General features: G+C 37.1%; 1 protein-coding gene across 1 annotated transcript in view; it reads left to right on the top strand.

Annotated features, from left to right (window-relative positions):
• The window catches only part of LOC149244252 (tRNA-specific adenosine deaminase TAD3-like), a 293,332-nt gene that overhangs the window by 169,472 nt on the left and 98,493 nt on the right, over positions 1-25,367 (top strand). The window lies entirely within an intron of this gene.

The following is a 25,367-nucleotide window of genomic DNA, read 5'->3' as shown; positions in this document are numbered from 1 at the left end:
CCGAGCCGACCGAGTTGTGTCCGTATCAACCCGACCGAGTTACTGACAACGGCCAATGAACCCCAAAAAACCTTTTTTTTTAAATTTTTCTGAGTGTGGGGGACTCCCTGGGCTTCCTTGTCTGACTCATGGGTTTCCCTGTCTGACTCTGATTCCTAGTATTGATATGCTATTTATGGTAATGTTAAATTCTTAAAGTAAAAGTGACATTCTCCTTAATCATCATTTTCATATTTTTATTTAAATTTTTAACATTACCATGAAATGACTCAAGAAGGTTGAGAGTGATTCCGGTCTCATTGGATTTCATATGGAGAAAGTAGAATTTTAGCTTTCATTCAAAATCCAGTAGAGTTATCAGTTTTTCAGGATTTCAGGATTGGGGGATTGCAATGTGTCCATTGAATTTTGTCATGTATTAGGGTATGGAACTCGTATTTAATCAAGAGCACCAATCCCTCTATGTACCTTGATGTTAGTGACATTGGTTGTCGAACTGCTTCGGGATTCGCTCCCAAACTGGGAGCTTTTGAAAATGTCGCTCCCTCTCCCAAGTAACACTGAGCCAGATGATGTTGGCAACTCTAGCAGTAACCAGTAGTACTGGTCACAGACTTTTGTTGTAGAGGCCATTTCTAGCTTCCTTGGTTATGTGTTTTTGTTTTGATCTCTATATCATCATCGTGTATGTATTGGACAGTGCATTGGGTGCCATTTTGATATAATGGATATATTCATGAGCTTACTTTGATCATATGTTGTCTTCTATCTATATTCTAATGCTGTGTGTTTGGAAACATGAATGAAAATCTTTAAAATTATGTGTTTTTATAAAAAATAAATATTTAATGTATTTTTTACAATGATTGAGTCATTGAAATCGAGCTAGCCGAGTCGATATTAAGTCGGAGTTGGAGTAAGAGTCGGAGTCGACCCTCGGCCGAGTCAGAGTCGGAGTTGGGGTTTTAAAACATTGGCTGTAGTGTTCATTTTCATGAATTTATGGTAACATTGTTTTAATTTCTGCTTAATATTATGTGACAACTATCAATCAATAGCTCTCTTAGAATAATCTGAATACAGGTATCTTATTCAGTCTGTTGGATCTAGGGTAACATTTTTAATTTTGATTGAAGTAGAAGGTATTTCTATTTTTTCATAATTTTATTGTTGTTCTATTTTTCTACTTGATTTGATGGTTGATCTAGTGTTTGCAGAAGATCTCTCAGGTTCTCATTGAGCGTTTGGGGATAGTCCTTAGTTGGACCAGCCAACTCTCAACACATATTTTTTGAAGAGCCTACTTCATATAAGTCTCAGGATTTATCTAACTATAATCTTTTTTTCTGCAGGGTGTTTTTGGGCTAGTACCTCTCTAAAATTTCAAAATATTTTAAATATTTCGTGTAAATTTTAATAGATCTGGCTATTAAGAGCCTTAGATTATCAGATATGGGAACGGAGTTGGACTCATACTCCTCAGATTTGATAGATCTGTAAATTATTTGTATAGATCTGTAAATTATTTATATAGATTTGTTATTTACTTGTGTAGATCTAAAATTTTGTAACATAATTTTGAATTTTAACACTTAGGTTTTTGGGATTTTCTCTATTTTTGTACATATTGGGTATTGGGTTTTTCTCTTTTCACTTGTGCAGAAATAGATCTAAGAAATCAACCAAGAAAATCTTCAGATCTGAGTTAGATCTAGACCCTGGAGGGCAAGATCTGGGCTCAAAGATTGTTTGTAGGAATAGATTTGAGAAATCAATTAAATAAATCTTTAGATCTGAGATTTTTCAAGCAGATCTGGGGGTTTTGAGACAGATCTAGGTCCTAGAGGGCAATATCTTATCCCAAGTCTTTTTACAAGGCCAGTCATTAAAGATTTTGCAATAAATCTGAAGATCTGAAGAAAAATATTTTTTTTTAAACAAGGGTTTCAAGTTTTGGGGCTGCTAAGCCTAGATCTGCCTTCTCCTAGCCCAACACTAGTTCTATTGGGCCCAGTGCTAGCTCTCATTGGCCCTAGATTCCCTTGCTCCATTTCTGATTTGAATATTTAATTTTCTGAAGCTAATCATTGGTGGGTTTTTGCAGAAAATTTGGTAAAAATTTGTGTTTCAGATATTGAATTTTTTTTTGGCAACTTGGGCAAGTGATCTTCAAGTCCTAGGGCCTAAGAGTTTGATATCTAAACCATCTTTTTCTTCACTGTTTGCTACAATAGTCATATACTTTTCTAATAGTGGTGAAAAACACATCTAAGTGGTTGGAATTAACTAAAAAAATTGCTAAATACATTAATAAGTCATTTATGTTTGATGTGTATCAAGAATTTAGCCTAGATCTATATTTTGGGTCACTGTTATCTCTGAATAATTCTGTTTCTGAAGTCTGAAATATAACAGTGAAAAAATTTCATGTGGGTTAGCCTAAAATCAGTTCCTAAGTTGTCTAATTCATTAAGGAATTAATTTCTTGAGTTGGGCATTCATCATTAGGCTTATTTCTTGTTCTAATTGCTGACTATAATAAGTATATTAGATCTAAGATAATTCCAGAAATCACATTACAATAGGCTGACAATTTTTGATAATTCATGTGGGCAAGTTTGGAAAATTTCGGTAAATTTTTGGCATAAAGATATCATTGATAGTTTACTGTTTTCATTGTCATATTGCTGCTGTCATAAATTTTTTCTTACTGCTGTCCTAAAAATTAATTTCTGAAAATTAAGTACTCTGTCATGGAATTGTGATAAAATGCATATCCTTTGTTTCATAAACTGAGTATTTTTTTTGAGCATCTGTTGACATTGATATCGAATTGCAAAGTTGTTTTTGTTCTCTTTGAGCTAAATTGTATCAAGAAGATTTGAAATAAGCTGGTGTTTTAACTATAGTATCTTCAAGAGTTTATTTTCTAAGTCTTCATCTAAAAAAGGGCGAGCATTTCATTTGGGTAATTGAGGGCTTTTGCGGCATAAGTGTTTTCCCATTCTCGAGTCTAATTTCATCTCATCTTCTGGTGAATTTGCATATAAGTTAACATTGCATAGATAAAATTTATTTCCAAGCATAAGCTTGGTCGATAGACAGATAGATCTCCATCCGTTTTTTGTTGAGAAGCCTGTTTTAATAGTACTTAAAACGGTGACCTTGCAGTTGTCAGAGCCACAGTTCTTTGCAGCGCTGGAGGCATCGGGTATGTTAGAATTTCAGAAAAGGTATCGTTAATCACACCTTAGTGTGCTTCTCTTGATCTTCTCTCTACCAATTACTACGAAATCAGGCTCAACACAGAAAGGATTGAAGGGTTCAAATTTAAATAGGCATTTAACTAATATTAACCAAGATTCTTGCATCTCACATTAGTTTTAGGATCTGCGTTTCATATAAAATAGTCATTCATCTAAGCAGCAGTTGCTAATCGATTACTTGGTCTTAATTTCCCTAGCAAGATCGTTGACTCCATAAGGCACTGGTATCAATCGTTTAAAATCTAATCAAATCCTATAAGTCTTGGTAAATCTTAATCAAGTACTTGATCGCTTCATTGTGTCTCCCAAACTGGCTGGTTCCCAACTAGTTCTTCTTCATTCCACTTTTCCATAGAGTCTAACCTCCTTAGCCTGCTGTAGGGAGACAACTTAAACAGAGAGATTGGGGATCAGGGTGACAGCCCCCGATTTGAGCATTGTCACGGTGCCTAGACATTCTGTGCGACAACACTAGGAAAGTTTCTGAACGGGAGTGCAGGAGGTGTGCAACATTATTGAACCTTTGGTAAAAGTTCTTCGATTAGTTGATGGTGACAAGATCGCAATGGGCTACTTGTATGAGGCCATGGACAGGGCCAAAGAATCCATTCAGACATACTATGATGATAAGGGAGATAAGGGGTTTCAAAAACAACTCTTCCTATGGGAAGTGATTGATGAACGATGGAACAAAACACTCCATCGTCCCATTCACGCTAAAGGGATCTACCTGAACCCCACATTTGCTTACCCCTGTGTGTTCTTATTTGATATTGAGGTCATGGATGGATTCTTCACCTGTGTTTAGAGGATGGTGCCATCTCCAACAGAACGTGCAAAAATATCGAAAGAAATGGAGATATACAAGATGACAGGTGGCACATTTAGCTTTGACATGGCTGTGGTTGATAGGAAGACTAGAATGCCAGGTAATTTTTAGTTTGTTTCAAATTTCATTGTCTCTTCAAGTTCATAACTTCATACTTTTCTTCAACTTTCAACTTTCATTTTTTTTTTTTTTTTTATGTTTATCTTATTTTTAATTTTGTTGTAGTTGCATGGTGGAGAAGCTATGGTGCCAGAGTACCCAATCTACAAGGCTTGCCATTCGAGTGCTTAGCCGAACATGCAGCGCCTCAGGAAGCAAGCACAACTGGAGTGTATTTGAAAAAATACACACTAAGAAGCGCAACAGGTTAAAACTTAAAATATTCCAAATTTCCAAATAATTTTTTGAATTCATTAAATACTATTTTTTTATAATGATTATTTTATGACCCTTGTATAGGTTGGAGTCCCAACGACTTAATGACATGGTCTACGTCTACTACAATGTTCGATTGTGGGTGAGGCAACTTGAGAGGACACCTAATATGGAGGCCATCTCATTGGATGGGATTGACACCATTGTTGCATGGAGGGTTGAGGCCGAGAGGCCTTTGATGGAGTCTGTCGCTGATTGTTTAGAGCAGGAGGTAGTGGAGGGGGTAGAGGAAGAGGAGGAGGAGCAACAGGAGGAGAAACAGGAGGAGGAGGTGACACCACCTACCCAGGCTACCCCTGTCACTTGTAGAGGATTTGGTCTACCTCCTGTAGCTCCTAGTTCTTCAGCTTCTAAAGCACAACAAAGTTCACTGCGAACTCCACCGCCATCTACATCTAGAGGGAAAGCTATTGCATTTTCTCGAGAGAGGGGCAGAGGAAATCAATAGTATTAGTTATTTGGTTCATTTCATTGTATATGACATTATGACTCATGATATGAGATACATTATTATATTTTTTGTTGATATTTTGAGGTTGAGTTGGGACTCAGGACTTACTATTCAGGACATGATTCACTGTTATGTGTGATGTAGCACTAGAAATGATATTACACATCTTATATATTAGTTCTTTTATCATATTTATTTGTCAATGCATTTATTTTATGTCGTAGACGTTTTAGATATTAAAAAAATTGAAAAAAAAATAATATTTTTGTATTTGCCGATTTTCCCCCTCGCCGATTTAATCCCGATCGCGATGTTTGCAACATTGCTATGAGGTATTCAGTGATGTATTCAGAATTTGCTACTGCTTAATAATAATAAACCCTCAGAGTTGCTGCACCGGTTTTCTCGCATTGAGTTTTTCCATGGACTTTTGTCCAAAAATAACTCTGTCCTATGTGTTTTATTTTCCTTGCTCAGTTTCTATGTTTCAGAATCATATTTAATTGGTGTGGGTTGCCTCAATAATTTACTTCAATGTTTCAAGAAGAAATCGAAAATAAGCTTGTAATGTAATTTACAATCTAGGTGAAGTAGATTCAGTTGGTTGTAGTAGGATTCCTGAGATTGTTAGAACTAAGAATTTTCACACATTGCTTATGATAACAAGGTCCTCCTTTGAGAAGAACTCGGGTTGTAGGTATTTCTCCTTCCAAGGACAAAAACAGTAGCAAGTGGGCGGAGATTGAACCTCTGAATGTAGAATTGAATTCTCGATGGAGAATTGCAAATGGATACTTTAAGATTAAGGTCATTATCTTTGCCACCAAGTTGTTTGATTGTGCTAACTTCATGAGGCCCTTGTACCGATTTATGCTTTTAAGTTGTTCGCCACTAGATGCTTGTCTGAAGAAGGCTATACATATTGATACATGTTTGGAGGTTTTTTTTACAATCTTGGAATATTGGTACAGAAGGCGAATCAAACCCACTCTCGAAGAGGATCATTATTTGAAGGCATATATTTTCTACTGACTTTGTGGGATCATTAGTTGTTATGGATCTAATGATTAGTGGTAAATTTATGCTTTGGCTAATTATCCTTTTTACAACCGTCTTGTTGATTTACCTTCTTGTTTTTTTTATCCATAAGTTTGTGCAGAACAATTCCAAGGCACTCATTCAAATAGCTTACCTGGTATTAAGTGTTCTTGAAGGATCTATTGTGAAGACGGGAAGAGCACTATGCTGTTTTGACAGTTTGTATAAAGACTGGGAGGATGACTTATCAAATTTTGAGAAAGGTAGTAAACTTTCTCACTATCCTTTGCCAAAAAGATTCTTCAAATTTTGCATCTGATCAGCATCAGAAATAGTAGAGGCCATCAATTGTATTCATGTCAAAGAGTCCTTGATAAAGGTTAATAATTTCTCGGAATAATATTCCTGTGATGTTTATGAATAGTACGCCTACATTTCTTAAATGGTCTAGTGTCAGTAACACAAGACCTTATTGACAATGAATCTTGTGAACAAGTGAATCAATGACATTGTTTATGATAAATGAAGTAACCCAGTAAATTATGACCTGTGATTGATCTAGGATTACATTGTTGTGGCCTTCCTATCATCAATCTTGTAACATAAAGCATAGTTGTCATAACAACTTGGTAAAGATTGCAATAATCTTGTAGCAATAGAGAGGGAGCACAATAATTCAAGGTCAAATTGACCTGAATCTCTCAAGGAGGAAAATCTTTCCAGAAAAGATGAAGATCTAGAGCTAGGACTTCTATATGTAGCTCTATGGCATCAACATCATTTATATTAGTCCAACAATTTCGTTACAATCTTGTAGTTATGGTCTTGTTCACAATCAAAGTTGTGAACAAGACAAATGTTAAATTGGATAGCTTATCTTTTACTGTGATCTGCCCGAAACATAAGAGCAACACTTCTGCCATTGTAGCCACATAGTAAACCTCATCTCTCGCATGAAAAGATCATGATTGAAATCCAGATGATCATCTTAAGAGGGAATTATAAAGTCCCTGGATTTACATCAGATGGTTACCTTCTCAATATTCAAAGGAGCTACACAACCATTGATGTTGTCTCTCATTATAAGCCTTGATTCCAATGGACAACTGCTCACTAAATAATATGATATGTAGTTCATCTTAGAAAATTGCAGGGCTAACAGTACGATTGATGGTAAAAGCACATCTAAGTGATGTATCTCTTAAAGTCCACATTTATATCTACAAAGTAGATAAATCTCATGATGAGCACGCTGCCAGATGGACACTTTGCTCTTTGGAAAGGCAAGCTTAGGCTTGTGATCTCCTTATGCAAGAGGGAGTAAGAATAGTTAAATATTTTCTTCATTTAGAAGCAGAGGATTACTAAGTGCTGCTAAGATCTCTGCTGCAAAAATGGCTAATTACAAATCAATATGTTTATTAAAAGGTCGTGTATATATATGCTGTTGGGTGAAGTGATTGATGATTAAGTTAGCGAAATCATCACCTAGATGTAGTCTTGATTTTCAGAAAGTAGCCTGGCTCTATCCCCTATATGAAGGGATCTTTGATTAAGATGGAATATTAAGCTCTAGGAGCTCCTGAGGACATGGGGTACTTTTTGAGCAACAAGCGACCATAGGGTGAGTGGTTCACCTTCCCCTATAGGTGCGCGGCGTACACGGTGAGTTGTTCACCTTCCCCTGTGATGTATGCCATGTGTGTAGGGTGAGTGGTTCACCTTTACCTACGATTGCAGACACATGTATGTAGGGTGAGTGGTTCACCTTCCCCTATTGTTGATGACATATGCATAGGATGAGTGGTTCACCTTCTGCTCTGGCATATGAGTGGTTCACCATCTCCTGCAAAGACCCCAGTGAGAGATGCATATAGGCATTTGCGTTCAGACATGTCGGTGGGATGTGGTTCACCCTTTCCCCACATGTATGTAGGGTGAGTGGTTCACCTTCCCCTACTATTGATGACATATGCATAGGATGAGTGGTTCACCTTCTTCTATGGCATATGAGCAAGATGAGTGGTTCACCTTCTCCTGCGGACACCCCAGTGAAAGATGCATACAGGCATCTGCATTCAGACATGTCAGTGGGATGTGGTTCACCCTTTCCCCACGTGTAGGATGCACATTCCCCATGATTGATGGTTGACATGTCGGTGGGACGTGGTTCATCCTTTCCCCACAAGTAGGATCTATCCTACGAATGATTAGTTGGCATGAATGTACGACGTGGTTCATCCTTTTCCTACTCTCGGTGGTTTGCCTGCATGTAGGATGTGGTTTATCCTTTCCCTACATGTGATTGTGATATGTGTTTGTAGGATGTGGTTTATCCTTTCCCTACATGTGGTTGTGATATGTGTTTGTAGTATGTGGTTCATCCTTTCCCTACGTGTGGTTGTGATATATGTTTGTAGGATGTGGTTTCTCCTTTCCCTATGTGTGGTTATAAGTAGGATGTGACATATTCTTTCCCTATTGGTGTTCCTACATCATCCTACCCATGTAGTTTGGGACACATGGGAAGTACCTCTCATCTGGCCAATGAGTTGGGAAAAGTGGTTTGGGACCATAGCACTACTAATGGACGCATCGTGTACTGTCGTACTCCCTATGTCTAGGATGAATGATGTTCAACAAACTTGATCACTTGGGATCAAGTTTGGTTGTGATTTTACATCAGGTTATGTGGACTGACTTTAGTTAGCGGAGAGTGACAAGGTCTTGTGACTCACTTTCGATTAATTCTTCTTCATTATCTATATTAGTGTTCAACAGAGAAAAGATGAGATGACAAAGATGATACATGACATCAGGATGGCATGATGATGGATGGATTGACAGGTGGAATTCTCCCTAGTTGAGAGGGAGTATTAAAATTGGCAACTAGGGCCAAATTCCACCTTTGATCATCTCATTTGATAGAGATGATGATTGCATTAAATTCCTCTTTTCAAGAGGACCAAAATCGACCTCAAGATCATCAAATTTGGATAAGGAAAAATATTTATTTATTTAAAAGAAACTCTTCAAGGCGGGAAAATTGAAAATTTGAAATTCAAATTTTGCCTCCAAGTGTCAAAGTCGGCTTCACCTCCATAAGGACAAATTGTTATATATATAGGCATCCCTCATCCTCATTAGCAATCATCCAGAAAGGAGTACGTAACTGCAACTTAGAGAAGTAAGGAGGACGTGTTGTTTGAGTCTGTTCTTTGGCACATTGGTCTCCCATAAGTCCAAGTTAGAAGTAGACAACTTGCCGCATGCTTGAGGGAAATTTTGGGTGATGTTTTGGCATGGTTTTTGGGTTAGAATCTCTCCAAGAGCAAGCCACATTCTCTGTATGGATCCATAGATCAGGGCATTGATTGATAGGTGAGTTTTGGGATCTCCTTGTGCATATTTTGTATTCTGGTTTGGGCCGCAAGAAAGGCTACTACAATAGCCAATATGGAGGCACATATGGAAGGGACACATGACCTAATCTGAGCTCTTTACCTCAGCCGCTATCAAGGAGAGTGGGCCGCAATCTAAACAGAAAGTTTAACCCTAGATCATGAGCAAATTCTTGTTGATGTGAGTATAGGGTGCCTTGAAGGGGAACCACAGTACTCGATCACTGTTGAATGTCTTGGAAAGGACAACAAAGGGTGCAACTCACTGGAAGAAGGTTTCTCAGTCACCGATAAGAACCCTAACCAGGAAGTAAGCTTCAGAATTGTTTTGAACAAAGGGTTAGCAAGTTTATTTTGACTTATATCGTTGTACTCTCTCTCTGTTGAACATTTGATATTGATAATAAGAAGAATTGATCAAGGGTTTTCCCCATCTTGGGGTTTTTCCCTGGCTTGTGCCATATCCTTGTGTTCTTGGCTTGTCTTCTGCATTTAGCATTAATGTTCTTTCATCAGTTATTGTCATATTTTAATGGTGAATGTGATTACTAATGGATTAATGAAGTTAACTATGGGTTAATGGAGTAACTGTCTTAAGAAAAGAACATGTTAACTCAAAATTAACACAAGGCCTTGACTAACAGCTCTATCTCTTCACAAGATCAGAGCACAATGTTGGCGAGACCAGTGTTTTATAAACACCCTCATCATTTTCTCTCTCAGAACATACCCGACCCGGGGTCTCTCAAAGTATGTTCCACCAGGACTATTCTTATCTTGGATTCCCAGTTCTCAAAGAATATTGGTTCTCTACAACTACTCTTATCTTGGATGCCCTACCACATCCTCAAAGAGTATCGGATGCGAGATGCCTACCTAGTCCTCCATTCTTTCTTCCAAAGTGAAGACAAGAATGATGTGTCCATCTCTTCTCATGACCTTCACTAAGACTTGTGGCTGTTAGTCCTGGTTTAGTGCATGACACATGAAGTAGAGAACCATATTTGTCACTCCCATTTAACCAGGTATGACCAACCCATTCCATAAAAGGAATGTGTCCAAGCTACCTCTTAATCAGGTTCTTGTCCAAGCTGCTGCTGGAGATCATGGGACAATCAGCTGCTTGAAGAGCTCCTCCTTTCCATGCCATGGACTTCTTTCTCATCATTATGGTGTCTTCATCTTTTGGGACTTCTTCGTAGGGCATCGACCATCCATCATTTTCATTTATGAATTATGTTAGTCATGTCATCCTTCGTTTCATCGGAAAGTGATCCATTAGTCCATATCTGGCCTTCCTCCATGCCTTGCTACCTTCTTCTCATCATGTTACCTTCAGGATCTTCCATCCTACCACATGAGTACCAATTTTAGATGACATCTATAGCTCTTCCTTTGGTAGCTTTGCATTAACCCATCCAGTTATTGTTTAAAAATTAAGAATGAACATTGAATCGAACTTACCTTTATGATGGTCTTTTCATCATGACATCTGCTTGTTGTCATATCAACATCCTGCATACATATTGACACATCTCCAAAAAGATATTACATGTCAAGGGTCATCTTCCTTTTCAGAGTCCAGACTTTATCGGAGTCTTCATGCCTTTACCTTGGAGATGTCATAATCAATCCTTCTAGTCGTTAGATGTTGATTTCCTTTTTTATGTGACCATAGTTGCATTTTTCATGATCTCTCCTTACTTTCTACACATATTGCATCCCAGGAACTTCCATCCATAGTTCCTTTATTTTTGTCAACCACCTCATATTCCATATGAGGACTTATTTTGTTGATTTCATCTTTAGTCAATATGTGAACCATGCCTTCATGCATCCTTTCAAAGGAGGAGATCTCTTTCTCTTGATCATGCTCATGAGATATAGTATTTATCCATGTTATGTGCAACTGTATGACATGACTCAATTTTATCAAATACAAGCATACATACCTCATCTTCTTCCTTTAGGTCATCTAGACTTCCTTCAGCAGCTTCTTTGATTGAAAGAACTTCAATCACATTGACCTGCTTCACTTCTTTTGACATCATACCATCATTCCATGAATCCCATACAAGGTGGAATTCTTGGTGAGACACTTGCTTCTTCCAGTAGGTGACCCTTCCAACAGAGGATATTGATCATCCTCATCTAGAAAATGCTTCTCTTGAATGATGTATGACAAGCTCTATACTAGATGACTTTATCCATAAGTACTACTTATGCTTCTAATGAGGTTACCAAGAACTCCTTTTCACTATAGGTGACCGCCATAGACTTCTACTTCAATGCTTTTGCAAGCTTATTATGATGTCCCAAGCTCTTATTTCATATTGTATGCTCCTATGATGCCATCTCCCAACATGATGCATCTCATCATGCTTCTAATGATTCCTATCATGATAGTTATACTTTACAAGAACTAAAAAAGAACTAGGTGGAAGACTTATCTCAATCATAGTAGAGATATTTTACTTCTTCCTTCGTGGATTTCTTCTTTTCAGCTTCTTCCACTTCCTCAATGATATGGGCTTCTTCCCTTCCTCTTTTGTTGTTGTCCTTCTTGAGCTTAGGACAATCTCTCTTGTATGTTGCGAATATAAATTTTATAAAATTAAATATTGTATAAATAAATGTAAATACTAAATAATCAAGTAATGATTATGCTAAGTAGTCATTAGTTAAGTGAAAAGGCATGTCTAAAAGACATGCCCAACATGAAAGGACACCTGCCTAGGTAAATAAGCAGGGCCTCATTGTAACATTCTACATCACTTGTACATTTTATATATAATAAATTATTATTGCAAATACCATTGTATATTTTTACATTAAAGTCAACAAGCTATAAGTTTTGTTGCTTTAGTGGTATCGGAGCCATGCCGCACAATATAACCATGCGAGTCCTTGAATGTTGTTCGCTGCACAATTTGCCGTTAGGTTTTCGCCTTGAATGCGTTGAGTAGTTTAGTAAAATTCAAGAAAAGCTTCAGCAATGGGAAAAATCATATGCAGAAGTTAAAACATGTCTAAAGGAAATCAATAATAAGGAAGATGATAGCGACATTGAAGGAATGGAACAAGGTGAAGCAGGAGAAGAAGATTTTGATCAGAGTGATGATAATGATGATGAAGATGAGGTGGATGAGGACTATCGTGAGAAACAAGAAGATGGAAAATATCACAACAATGAGGAAAATGCTGAAGAAGACATCGATGATGATGAATATGAAAATGATGTCAATGAAGATTATGTAGATCAAGATGGTGATACAGATGAAGATGATGTGAATGAGGACTATCTTGAGAAACAGGAAGATGAACAATATGATAATAAGGAGGAAGATGCTGAAGAAGACATTGATGACGATGAAGAGGAAAATTTGGGAAAAGAAAAAGGAGAAGGTATTTGTGAAAATAATTATGAAGATGACATGTTTGAGAAGCAATTGATAGAGCAAGATTGGATTAAGGAGAGAAGTGTAAAGATAAAGATAATGGATTGTTTTCAAATGCACGTACTGACAAAACCCAACGAGATCCTAGGCTGTTATCAGGAAAAGACATCATATATAGAGATGAAAGAGTTTTTGGATGTAGTTGTAGGGGCTGAAGGAGAAACAATAGGATTTGGAAAAAGGCCAAATGGAAGGTATTGCGCATATAATCATAGAGAATTGATCTAGTGGTTTGGGAAGAATGGGTGGTTCGACATAGTGCTAGCCATTTCCCCGAACATAAGAGTAAATCGTGTGTTTCGTAACATTATCGAACATGCACAAAATAGCATTTCAGCCAAAAATGGAGAAGGAAACGATAGCTCGAGGATGTTAGCTGTGTTTATTTTAATACCATATGATAAGTACAGCAGCAAGCTACAACGAGCGGTCAAACGAGCTCTGTTCCACATCCAACAAGGGTGTCCTCTCTTCAATGAGGAAAACGAGGTTCTGACATTGGTACCCTATATTCCTCTCACAGATCAGCACATTCTAATGTTGGCCGCTGACAGAAAACTGTTTTTCGACAATGAAATTGACAAGTTCAAGAAATTAATCTTCGGAAACTATATTGAATCCACAAGCCACTTCGACAAAGGAAAAGGCATCGATAATAAAAGTGTGGAGGATAAAGAAAGTCAAAGCAATGTCAATTTAACTACTATAGATTGGGAAAGAATGGAACGTCTTTACGACAACCATTATATGGGAAGCCCTAGCCACCGTGCTTTTGCAAATGATCATTCGAGCCAAAGCAATGTCAATTCAACCAGTATCTATGCCACTAAAAATTGGGAGAGGATAGAACATTTTTACGATAGCCAATGTATGGGCCGCAGCAGAGCTGAATTAGAGACAACCACTTCTGATAACAACAATATTAACCATGGAAATCCAGATGAAAATATTTCTATGGAGCTTGATGACAAGACCTCCCGCAAAATGCATCCACTCCACCAAATAAGCCCCACGCTCCTGTGTGTCCTGAGCTCCCCGCTATCGTCCCTTCCATCAAGAACTCGTCGACCCTGGTACATGTGTTGTCCCTATGCTCGACACTCGCGTTTCCGTGCTCGACCGTCCCCTGTCAAGTGTGTTCAACTGTTTCTTGTCGTGGATCACATCCACGTCCACCCCTTGTTCCTGCCCGACTACCTCCGCTTCCTGAACGTTGTTTCCTAACAGATCGATGCCGATATTGTGTATTGTGGTCAAACAGTGGATAGGTCAAGCAGATTAGTCAAAAGTCAAATGGTGTGACTCTGTTGTCGGGTCATTACGGTCCATTGAATTCTTAACTATATATTTTATATAGTTACAAATTATATAATTTAATTAATTAATTAATTAATTTATATAATTTAATTAATCTAATTATATAATTTAATCATTAATAATAATAATAATAATAATAATATTATTATTATTATTAAAAAAGCCCTTAGTTCCAAATTAATATCACTAGCGAATTATACATGTTGAGGTACAAAGTGACCAGTGACATTATCAAAAAAAGTGAAGACAATTGTTCAAGATTAAGGTGAAGAAAATTGTCAACATTAAGCTTTGAGGACAAAGCTTTTGAAGGAAGGGGCAATGTTACGAATATAAATTATATAAAATTAAATAAATATAAATAAATGTAAATACTAAATAATCAAGTAATGATTATGTTAAGTAGTCATTAGTTAAGTGAAAAGGCATGTTTAAAAGACATGCCCAATCATGAAAGGACACATGCATAGATATATAAGTAGGGCGTCATTGTAACATTCTACATCACTTGTACATTTTATATGTAATAAATTATTATTACAAATATCTTTGTGTATTTTTACATTAAAGTCAGCAAGCTATAAGTTTTGCTGCTTCATTTTAGTGCCCATATTCTTGACATCCATAGCATTGAATCTTTTGCCATATTCTTCTTCCTTTTCTGAGGACCAAATTTTCCAAACTTTCCTTTCTTCTTTGCCAAGCCAGCATATGCTTGAGTTTGTTCATTTGATCCTACATCAATTTTTGCCTTGAACCTGGTTTCTTCAATTTTGCATAGTGACCATAGATCATTGAATGGAGTAGCTTCCTTCTTCCCATAGATGCTTGATGTAAAGTTACCCCATTCCTTTGGTAGTGCATTGAGTACTATGGTAGTCATTTCCTTGTCAGACATTATTTCTCCCAACTCCTGTAGTTGGTCCCTTATTTCAGATACCCTCATGAAGTATGAGGCTATTCTTTCTTCTTTTGATATCTTCATCTTGTAGAGTTCTTGCCTTAACGAGATCACTTCTCCTACAGTACTTATGGAGAACAATTCCACAAGTGTGTCATATATTTCTATTGATGTTTCTAATTTTGATACATAGGGAATGAGGGGATGCTTGACGGATTCTATGAGAATCCTTTGAGCCCTTACTTCCCCTTTCATATATCTTGCAAGTGCTTGAGCATCTTCTCTTGGAGGTTTAGTGATTAAGCCCTTAACATGATCCACCACTTCATTTTCTATGAGGATCAATCAACCCTCTTTTTCCATGTGAGAAAGTTTGTAGACCCAACTAACTTATTCTTCTCCTTGGAAAAAAACTTTTTGATAGATTTAGATGTGGACATAAAAAATACTTACTTGAGGAGATGCTTCTTGATGTCGATATCTTCATTCTGCTTCCTTCTTGAGATTGATGATGATATGCTAATCGAAGATTTCTTCTTGAAGAAGGTGTCTTCTCTCAAAAGTGATCCAAAGAGAGGGAGATCACCTTGAATCCTTGATGATGATGACAACGTCCTTGATCTTGCTTCCCTTGGATAAGTAGACTTCAAGATGCTTTGATTTGTAGATCTCTTCAATTTTGAGTAGAGGTAGGATCTTTTGTGATTTCCTTGTGATGATGATTTGAGCGAGATTCCCAAGAATGCTTCAAGTATAGGTTCTTTTCTTGAATGAGTTAGAGTATTGATACTTTCTTCACGATGATGATGTAGTCCTTGACTTCAAAATACCTTGGAGATGATAGGATCTTCTTGATTCTTTGGTGCGCTTGATATCCTTCGGTCCTTCAGTGCTTGAGTGTCCCTTATTGAGTTGCCCTTCCTTGATTTGTCACCTTAGCTCTGATACCGTGTTGAGAAATCTAGGGGCAACAATAGTAGGTGATTTCTCTTTATGATAATTGCTTGTGAAGACTTTTTAATTTTCTTCATTATATTGTTCTTTAGCTTGCTTATTATTGTGTTCTCTTCATCAACCAGCTACCAAAGCATAATAAACAATGAGACAAAGGACACATGATATACGCTATCATCTAGGGCCAAAACCTCTCCAATCTTGAGAGGAAAACCCACCGAATTCTTCTTCTTATAGAATCTTCAAATGATGAATTCTAAGACTTAGACCCTTGACCAACAACCCCTCCAAGACCAAGTCAAAGCCTTCTTGATGTGCTTCCCTTTCCCAAAGTAAACTTCTAGTTAAACTCGCTTTCTAATGGCAGTTGTTGTTCCTTCAACCTCTTTCTCGGACTTGCAACTTTTTGATTGCAACTCAGCTCTACTGCAAAAACCCTAGGTCACACGTGTGACCTAAAACATGGACAAAGTTTTCTCTTTTCTGTTTTGCTAGGATATAGATTTCTTCTAGAACAATTCGGCTTACTTTCCCACACTTCTTTGACACTTGATATTCCGTTTTGAAGTGAGTGTAATTTCATCCTTTTGCAGTTGAAAGTGTGCCCTAGATACAATCCACACGTGTGAGAGAGATGTCCCAAAACAGGCCCAAACAATTATGTTTTCTTCTTTCTTATACTTCTTCTTTCTTCGCTAGGGTATGAGGCTCCTCCTTGTCTCTAGATCGAACTTCTGTGATGCTTGAATGTGTCTTCTTGAGAGAGGCCGAGTCCTCCTTTATATAGGCGATGTTGGGCTCCAAAATAGGTTGACTTCATTGGCAGGCCGACTTGATGATGTATATAGGTCGACCTGACTTGAGCTTGTATACTTGGTCTTGGAGGGGTTTCCTTGACAATCGTTGGACTCTTATAATTTATTTACAATATGTAACATGCCCAAATGGGTCTTTCATACATGAAAATGACTCTTTTTGACTTTACAGACTCAATGACAAATCTTAGAAGCTCTCAATGGGATCTTTGACCTAAAAATAAATTTTCCTTGAGCATGAAACCCATGCCTCAAGAAAAATAATAATAAATTTATCTTTCTCTTTTGATCGAATACATAAAATCAACATTACATATGTCATTATGAAGACCGAACCTAGTTACATATTTCAACATTCTTATCATCAAATAGCTACCAAATCATATAGAACAATGAGACAAGAGGACACTAGATGTAGGCGATCAACCAGGGCCAAAACGTCTCCACTTGGGAGGAAAACCCACAAGAATTCTTCGTTTCTTATAGAACTTCAATTGATGAATTCCAAGACCTATGACCCTTGACCAAGACCCTCCAAGGCCAAGTCAAATCTTTCCTTCTTGATGGGCTTTCCTTCTAGTTATTCCTTGGCAACTTCTGCAATTTCGACCTCCAACAAATTCTTCTGCAACTTCGACCCCCAGCAGAATCTTCTGCAATTTCGAGCTCCCAACAAATTCTTCTACAATTTCGTCCTCTAGTAATTTCTTCTGCAGAAACAGCCTTGGCACGTGCTGAAATTTATGGTAGTTTCTTCCTCCTTTCCTCTTCACTTGAGTTGATTCTCTCTCCTAGAGAACTCGACCTGCAAAGTGTACTTCTTGATGCTCTAACTCGACTTCTACAACTCGGCTTTTGCTACTGCAAGATGATGTCCTAATTCCTTCGCACGTGAAGAATAATAGCCCAAAAACAGTCCAAAAAATTCACTCTTCTTTCCTTCTCCTCATCCTTCTTTTCTTCGCACCTTTTCCTCTTTCTTGATCAAACTTGTGTGAGTGAAGTTAGTGCTCTAAGTGAGGTTGAAGTCTCCCTTATATATAGGTCTTCCACTAGGTCAAATTGCTCCGACTTGTCCACTTGTGAAGGCTGACTTGATCTTTGCACCATAACGAGGTCTTGGAGGGTCTTTTGACCCAAATAAATTATCTTTACAATATGTAATATGCCCAATGTTGAAGAAAGTGTAACTAGGTTCGGTCTTCATAAATGTAATTTTGATCTTTGTACTTGTAAAAGAAAAAGAATTATTATTTTTGTCAATTGTAAAAATGAGTTTCTTGCTCATTACATAGGTCTAGCACATGTTGAAGTGCTATAGGAAAGTCAAAGAGTCAATGTAATTATGAAAGACCCATTTAAGGGAAAGTTACACTATGTAAACATGTCAAAGAAATATGTCAAAGATGATCCTCCAAAGCAAAGACAAGTCTCCTCTTCATGTCAGCTCAAAAAATGAATTTTTATGCACTTAAGGACAAGTCAGCCTCACTAGCTCAAGTCGGCTCAAATAGGAGGGATAAACTCCTATATATAGGGCAACTCGACCTCACCAAATGACCATCAAGTAATCTCTGAAATCAGCGAAGAAGAGAGTCAAAAAGGAGGTGCGAAAAGGAGCAGAAAGGTGCCTCTAGGCCAACGAAGAAGAAAGAAAAGAAAACCGAGTTTAGGAGGATTGTTTTGGGGCTAATTTCAGTCACACGTACGAAGGAAAAGAGGGTAACTCTGTTGTCATAATTGTAGTGACACGAGAATTCGATTGGGTGAAAAAGAGGCTTCAAATAGGCTTCCATCTCAAGTGAAGTGGGTCCCACATCAAGCGAAGGAAGGGATCAAACAAGAAGGACAATTTCAAGACTAGATTAGCCACACGTGCGAGAAGATTTAGACCTGCAGTAGGGTTAAGAGGATCAACCTCTAACTCAGAAATATATCTTAAGGAAAGTCCCACCTTCTAGCCCAAGCATCAAGTAAAAGGAAGGTTGCTAAGCGAGGAAGAGAAAAGAAGAAGTACTCTATAGTAGAGGTCTCTAAGGAGACCTAGGGTTTCTGTAGTTGCCAGAAAAAGAGCAAAGAAAAGTGCTACCAGTTGCTAGAAGAAGTGTGAAGAAAGAGATCAAGCTGTAGAGCAGAAGAAGGCATTGATTGAAGAACAAAAGGAAGAAAGATTGTGTCTTGTGCTTGGAGGATCTACTGGTCAAGGGTCTAGGGTTTGGCATTTGTCAATTGAAGCTTCAATAAGAGAAATTTGCAGAAGGGTTTTCCTCTCTAGGAGAGAGAGGTTTTGCCCTAGTTGAGAGCCAACATCTTGTGTTCTTGTCTCTTTTGTTTTGGTAACTGTTTGATGAAGTAAGAGAACACACTCTAATAATAATAAGAGAAGATTGTGCTAATAAGAAAAAGTAAAAAGTACCTCACAAATAGTTATCATCGTTAGAAGAATCTCATCCTACCTAGATGCCCTAGATTCTTCAACATGGTATCAGAGCTAAGGTGACACATCAAGGAAGGGCATCTCAAGAACACAAAGGTTGAAGCATCAAATCTACAAGCTAGGGTTCCAAATCCATCAAAATAAGGACTACCATCTCCTCTCCTAGATCCATCAAGAAGGACTACCATTCTGGAACAAAGAAAGAAGAAAGCCTTCCATCTAAAGGCATCTACAAGAAGGATCATCCAAGAAGAGTCTCCATCAAATATTCTTCATCTTCAAAGGAAGGCACCCAAGATCAAGGCCTATCAATGAAGATCTCCAGAACTACATATTGAGAAGTCTTCATCACCAAGCTGATCTCTCATAAGGCACCTTGAAGGAAGCATCTTGAAGAACTCCAAGATATAAGAAGTCAAATCATCAAATTTTCAAAAAAGCTCAAGATCTCTTCACAACAACTCTCTCAAGTAATTATTTTTATGTCCTCTTCTAAACATATCAAAATGTCTTTTTGCAAGGAAAGCAACAAATTGGTTGGGACTGCTAATTTCCTTGCATGGAAAAAGAGGACTAATCTACTTCTAAAAGAAAATGAAGTTATTGACTACATCAAAGGAAATGTCATTGTTCTTACAAAGGAACAAATTCAAGCCCTAGCAAAGTATAACAAGGATGAAACAAGGGCTCAAAGGATTCTGATAGAATCCATGAAAGACCCTCTCATTCCTTATGTTTCCAAACTTGAAACATCTAAAGAAATTTATGATAAGTTGGTGGAGCTATTCTCAGTTAGTATAACAGGAGAAGTGATATCGTTGCGTAATGAATTATATAAAATGAAGATATCCAAAGAAGAAGGAATAGCTTCCTACTTCATGAAGATCTTTGAGATGAGAGACCAGCTACAGGAACTAGGAGAAGTTATGTCAGACAGAGAGATGACTACTGTAATGCTCAATGCATTACCAGAGGAATAGGGCAACTTCACATCTAGTATATACGCCAAGAAGGAAGCTACCCCGTTGAATGAACTTTGGTCTCTATGGAAAATTGATGAGACTAGACTCAAAGCCAAAGAAGATGTGGGATCAAAGGAGCAAGTGTTCGCTGCGATGGCCAAGAGAAAAGGAAAATTTGGCAAGTTTGGTCCACAGAGAAAGGGTAAAAGAGATATGTCAAAAGTTCAATGCTTTGGCTGCCAAGAATATGGACACTATAAAAGGGATTGTCCTAAGTTCAAGAAGGACAACAATAAAGGGAAATGAGAAGAAGCCTACATTACCCAAGAAGTGAAAGAAAAAGAGAAGAATCAGAACAAGGAAACCCCCTAGTTCTCTACTATGACTGAGATCAATTTCTTCACCTAAGTTCTCTTTAAAATTTTGGGTATCATAGGAATATGTAGGAGTAGGATAGAATTCATGATTTATAAGAATGGCACCTTCAGGAATATAGGAGCATTGTGTAGAGATAGCTCAGATAAAGACATTCAATATAGGAAGGATGTAGCCATTGAATAACCTCATCAATGCATAAAGGAATGATCATGATCAGGTAGAATCATCTTAGAAGGCCACTATCATCAACAGAAAGAAGCATTTGCAAGATAAGGATTATAAGGATCTTGTGGTTGAATCTTCAATAGTAGTAACCATATGAAGAAGGTTCCAGATATCTATCAAGTAAGCCACGTTCCATGAAGAGAAGAATGACATGACGAACCAAGAATGAAAGTGATGGATGGATAATGCCTTACAAGGAAGAAGCTCAACTGAATCTCATGACATCAAGGAAAGAAATTGATCAAGCAGGACCCACAAAAAGAAGTTGTTGATGAAAAGAAGAGTCCCTAGTTGAAAGGGAGCTCTGACAAGTCCCTAATTAAGAGGGAGCTTGGGCAAGTCCCTGGTCAGAGGGAGCTTGGGTACATTCCTTCACAGGAATGGGCATATCTTCCCTAGTTGAGAGGGAGAGATAGACACAACATTCTTGTCTTCACTTGGGAAGAAAGAATGGAGGATTGGGTAATCATCTGACATTCGATGCTCTTTGAGGATGTGTAGGGCATCCAAGATAAGAGTAGGCAAGAGGACCTATTGACCCTGCTGCCTACACCTACCTACAAGTTAGTGAGAAAATCCTTCAACCCCACAAGGTGTGGTTGGTGGCAGGGAACTCAGAGAAGGGGTTGTCAAACTAATCCCAACTCTCTTCGTTTGAGCTATCTCCTAGGTTAGCTAAGGAGGGTGGTCCCTAATGAAAAGTTAAGTTAAAAAGGATGTGAGTTTCTAGTAGATTTTTTAGAGTTAAATAGATTATCTCTTTAAGATTTATAAGAAAAAAGCTGATATGAACAATAACCATCATAAGATAAGCATGAAATACATGAACAACCAATGCCTTCCAAGTATTTGCTCTTTAAGAAATGAAATTGTATTTTGCTTAAAGTGAAGTGAAATGATTTCAAATGGAAAGCCAAAATAACCCTGAAAAGTGAAACACTAAATTGTTAGCACAAGATATTATAAATGCTTTCAAGATGAAGAAGTCTACAAATCAAAGCATGGAAACTATCTTGCTCAAAATGATACAAAAATAACTCAAATGTTAGACCAAGATGACAACATACAATTAAGTTTGCAAGCCAAAATAATAGTACTTGAAAGTAAAATTAACCATTCATGACAATAAGCAATTAAACCAAAAGTTGAGTCAATTTTCAAGTACAAGAAAATTAAACTTGTTGCAAAATTAAAAGAGATTACAATGCTTGCATCCAAAGTGCCTCTTGAAATAAATCTGCATGTCAGACTTCAAACCAAAGCAAATGTGATGGAATGTTTTTCTTGGTTCATTTTATTTGATTAGTGCTAAGGCAAAGTTACAATTGAACTCTAGTCCTCAGAGCTCATCCTCGCCCAAATATTTGGATCTCACAATGAGGAGTCAATAGAGGTAGAGGGTCCTTAAAATTCTATTCAACCAACTTAAGTTGGAGGTAAGTTTTAGTGATGCTTGGAGCATGTAAATAAATTAACTAAACAATGAGAATTAACTTCTGCTTGAAATGTACTTGCTTGACATGAAATAAAATGTTACTTTATGGAGAAAATTTGTCCAAATACTTGATGCATGTAAAATGTGCTTAATGGTGAAGCATAAGTAAACTTAGAACTATGTTCAAGTCAAATAAGATCAAGTAAAAAGTGTTTGCATGCAAAAAATCTGAACTTGTTATGGATTTAAAACATTTAGTAAGTTAAAATAAAGTGCATGCAAAAGAGTGTGATGCATGTTGTGTTAATTTATCAATTAAATGATATGCATGCAAAATGAAATAAACCAACAAAGTCAAACCGCCAAGCCTCTCCCAAAGGTGGAGATATAGGGATACCAATGGGTAAAACCCATGCTCTCAAAATCAGAAAATGTATTAGTTGCTACAAGAAGGAAAAGACAATGAAGTCTTTTCTTAAATCCAATGAAAGCCTTAACAAATTGGAATCAAAACATAGGCTTTTCCTCACAGAAAATTTCTGCAATTTGAGGCCCACAAAGGCTCAACAAAATGCAGATTTTCCGAAGAAGAAGAAGATAAGATAAGCCTCTTCTATGGCCACGGCCAAGAGAGAGCAAGAGATGGCTAAAATGAACTCGGTCTTCCTTAAGAAGAACACAACCTTATCCAAGATGAATCTAGCCTAAAGGTAGAAGTAATCACTAAATCTGAGTCCCAAGGTCCTACATGCAAACTTGTAAGTAATTTTCCGATGACGAATCTCGCAACTAGTTGCAAAAGAACAGGTTAGAAACAATCTACAACAACAAATGTTAGCTCAAGATAATTACAAAGTATGTTACAAAAATAATCTACAAGAGGCTAGGCCAAAAAGTATGAGCAAGCTCTCTTCTTTGACTAGCCATGAGTTAGCTCTTTGAAATAACCAGATATTGATAAATGAAATACAATACGTAAAAAATAAATTTTTCCGAGTTTGATATTTTGATGCAAGAAATAAAAACTTTAAGAAACTTGAAAGAATCCTTGCAAGACACAAATAAGATATAGATGAGACTTTGGAATTCAAAACATGTCGGTTCTCCTTGAATATTGTTGTCGCGCAGATTGACACGACAACGCTCAGACCGGGGGCTGTCACTCTGATCCCCGATCCCTCCGTTTAAGCCTGTCTCCCACGGCTAAGGGAGGTAGACCCTGTGAAATGATGAAGGCCAACTGCCAAACAATTGGGCTGGGAGACACGATGCACTAAAATGGTTTTATTAATTTGGTGGACCAGTGCCTTAAGAGATTGTTGTTAAAACGATTACTTGTTAGATGATATAGAATATAAACCATGAACAGCAATCACTTATCATCAAATAACTTGAACAGTGCTTAAATATTCAGTAAAACCATAAAGTTCCTGCAATGACCAAATCTCAATCACGATATCCAACAACTAAGAAAATATTAACGCAATTATAAATCACAAATTGTTAACCAGATACCATATTTAAGATAATCATTCATGTACAGATAAAACATTCATTCCGCATTGATAAATTTGAATCTCAGCATAATAATTTCCTGGAAATCACTGGATCTTGGCAAAAGAGAAAATTTTCCCAAATTATTATTATTATTATTATTTTTTTTTAAATCAAAAAAAAAAGATGAAACTAAAATCTAAATTTAAAAAAAAAAAATAAAAATAAATAAATAAATAAATTAAAACTTAATAAAAATCTAAAATATAAATACTAAATCATACTTAAATCTAACACATTAAAATCTAATTAAAACATAAAAATTAAATCTAATCTAAAAAAAACCAAATTATAAAAATTAAATCTAAACAAAAGCTAAGATTTAATACATGAAAAAATGAGATTATATATAACCTAAAAAAAACAAATCGCATTTCTTTTTTTGCTTTTTATTTTAATTCTTCATAAAGCTAAAACTAAAAACCAAATCGCATTTCTTTTTGTTTTTTTAATTTTATTTTAATTCTTCATAAAGCTAAAACTAACAAATGTAAAAAGCCTACGATAAAAATAAAAAGGTTGAAATTTAATTTGAAAACTGATAAACTAAAATAAAAAAGGGAATAGACGTAAGCCGTAACAGGGTTCAAGATGCAGGTTCGAACAAAAAATTCTAGACCAAAGGCTAACCATGTAAACAAAAAATCGAATGGCGGAAGGCGATGTGCTTGATCACAACGAAAGAAACATAGCCCTGAGAGAAAAATCGATGAGTGAATGAGAGAAATCGACGGCGATTGGGAAAAAAAAATCGATTTAAGCTTGCAAAAATACTTGAAGACAACGACAATGGCAAACAGTGTAAAACTTACCTGAAATGCTTGCGTATAATTCGAATTTTACCTGACGTGCTGGAATGTTTCGATGGCACTATCAGAAATCGAAACGTCCCAAAGAGACTCAGTCGACGGCGGCAATGCATACGCTCAGAACGCTGAAGGATAACCAGAGCTTAGAAATCGTAATCCTGAGGAACTCTGGCCACTGATCAATTGTGATGCCGCGTCCCGATACCTCTTCTCTCGTTGTTTTGCAGGTATCCGACAGTAGTAACTAGCCACAACTTTTCTTTCCCAGCCGACGTTTAACAACTGAAATGCTTTGCGCAGAACTCAGGACGATGGTACGCAGATCATCGATAGTTTTCACTTGGAATGCTGATAAAATTTTGGGCTACTTCTTGAGAACTTGCAGCCGGCAAATACCAAAGTCCAACAGTCGTAACCCTGATGGCCGCTTCAGCGATTATGGATTTTTCTGACGGCCCAAAGAATTCACCCAGGATTTTTCAATGTATGCTTTGCAGCCTCCGCAAAACCCTTGCCATCGCAAAGCTAATCCTATACCTGCGAAAGAAAAGAAAGCTTAAAATAGTATGTGCCAGAAATTAACCTAAAAACCCTAAACCCTAATGAAGACTGGGTATAAAGTGAAATTTTGAAACCCCAGATCAGTTGAATAATATACAAATTTTTGCCCCTTTTTAGCCAGATTTGACAATAATAACAGAA

This window comes from Pinus tabuliformis, chromosome 8 (assembly GCF_031772625.1).
Source record: "Pinus tabuliformis cultivar Carrire ecotype Pingquan chromosome 8, CPIR1, whole genome shotgun sequence".
NCBI classification, from domain to species: Eukaryota; Viridiplantae; Streptophyta; class Pinopsida; order Pinales; family Pinaceae; genus Pinus; species Pinus tabuliformis.
The sequence above is the reverse complement of the archived record's forward strand: the minus strand, read 5'-3'. Positions and strand labels throughout refer to the sequence as shown.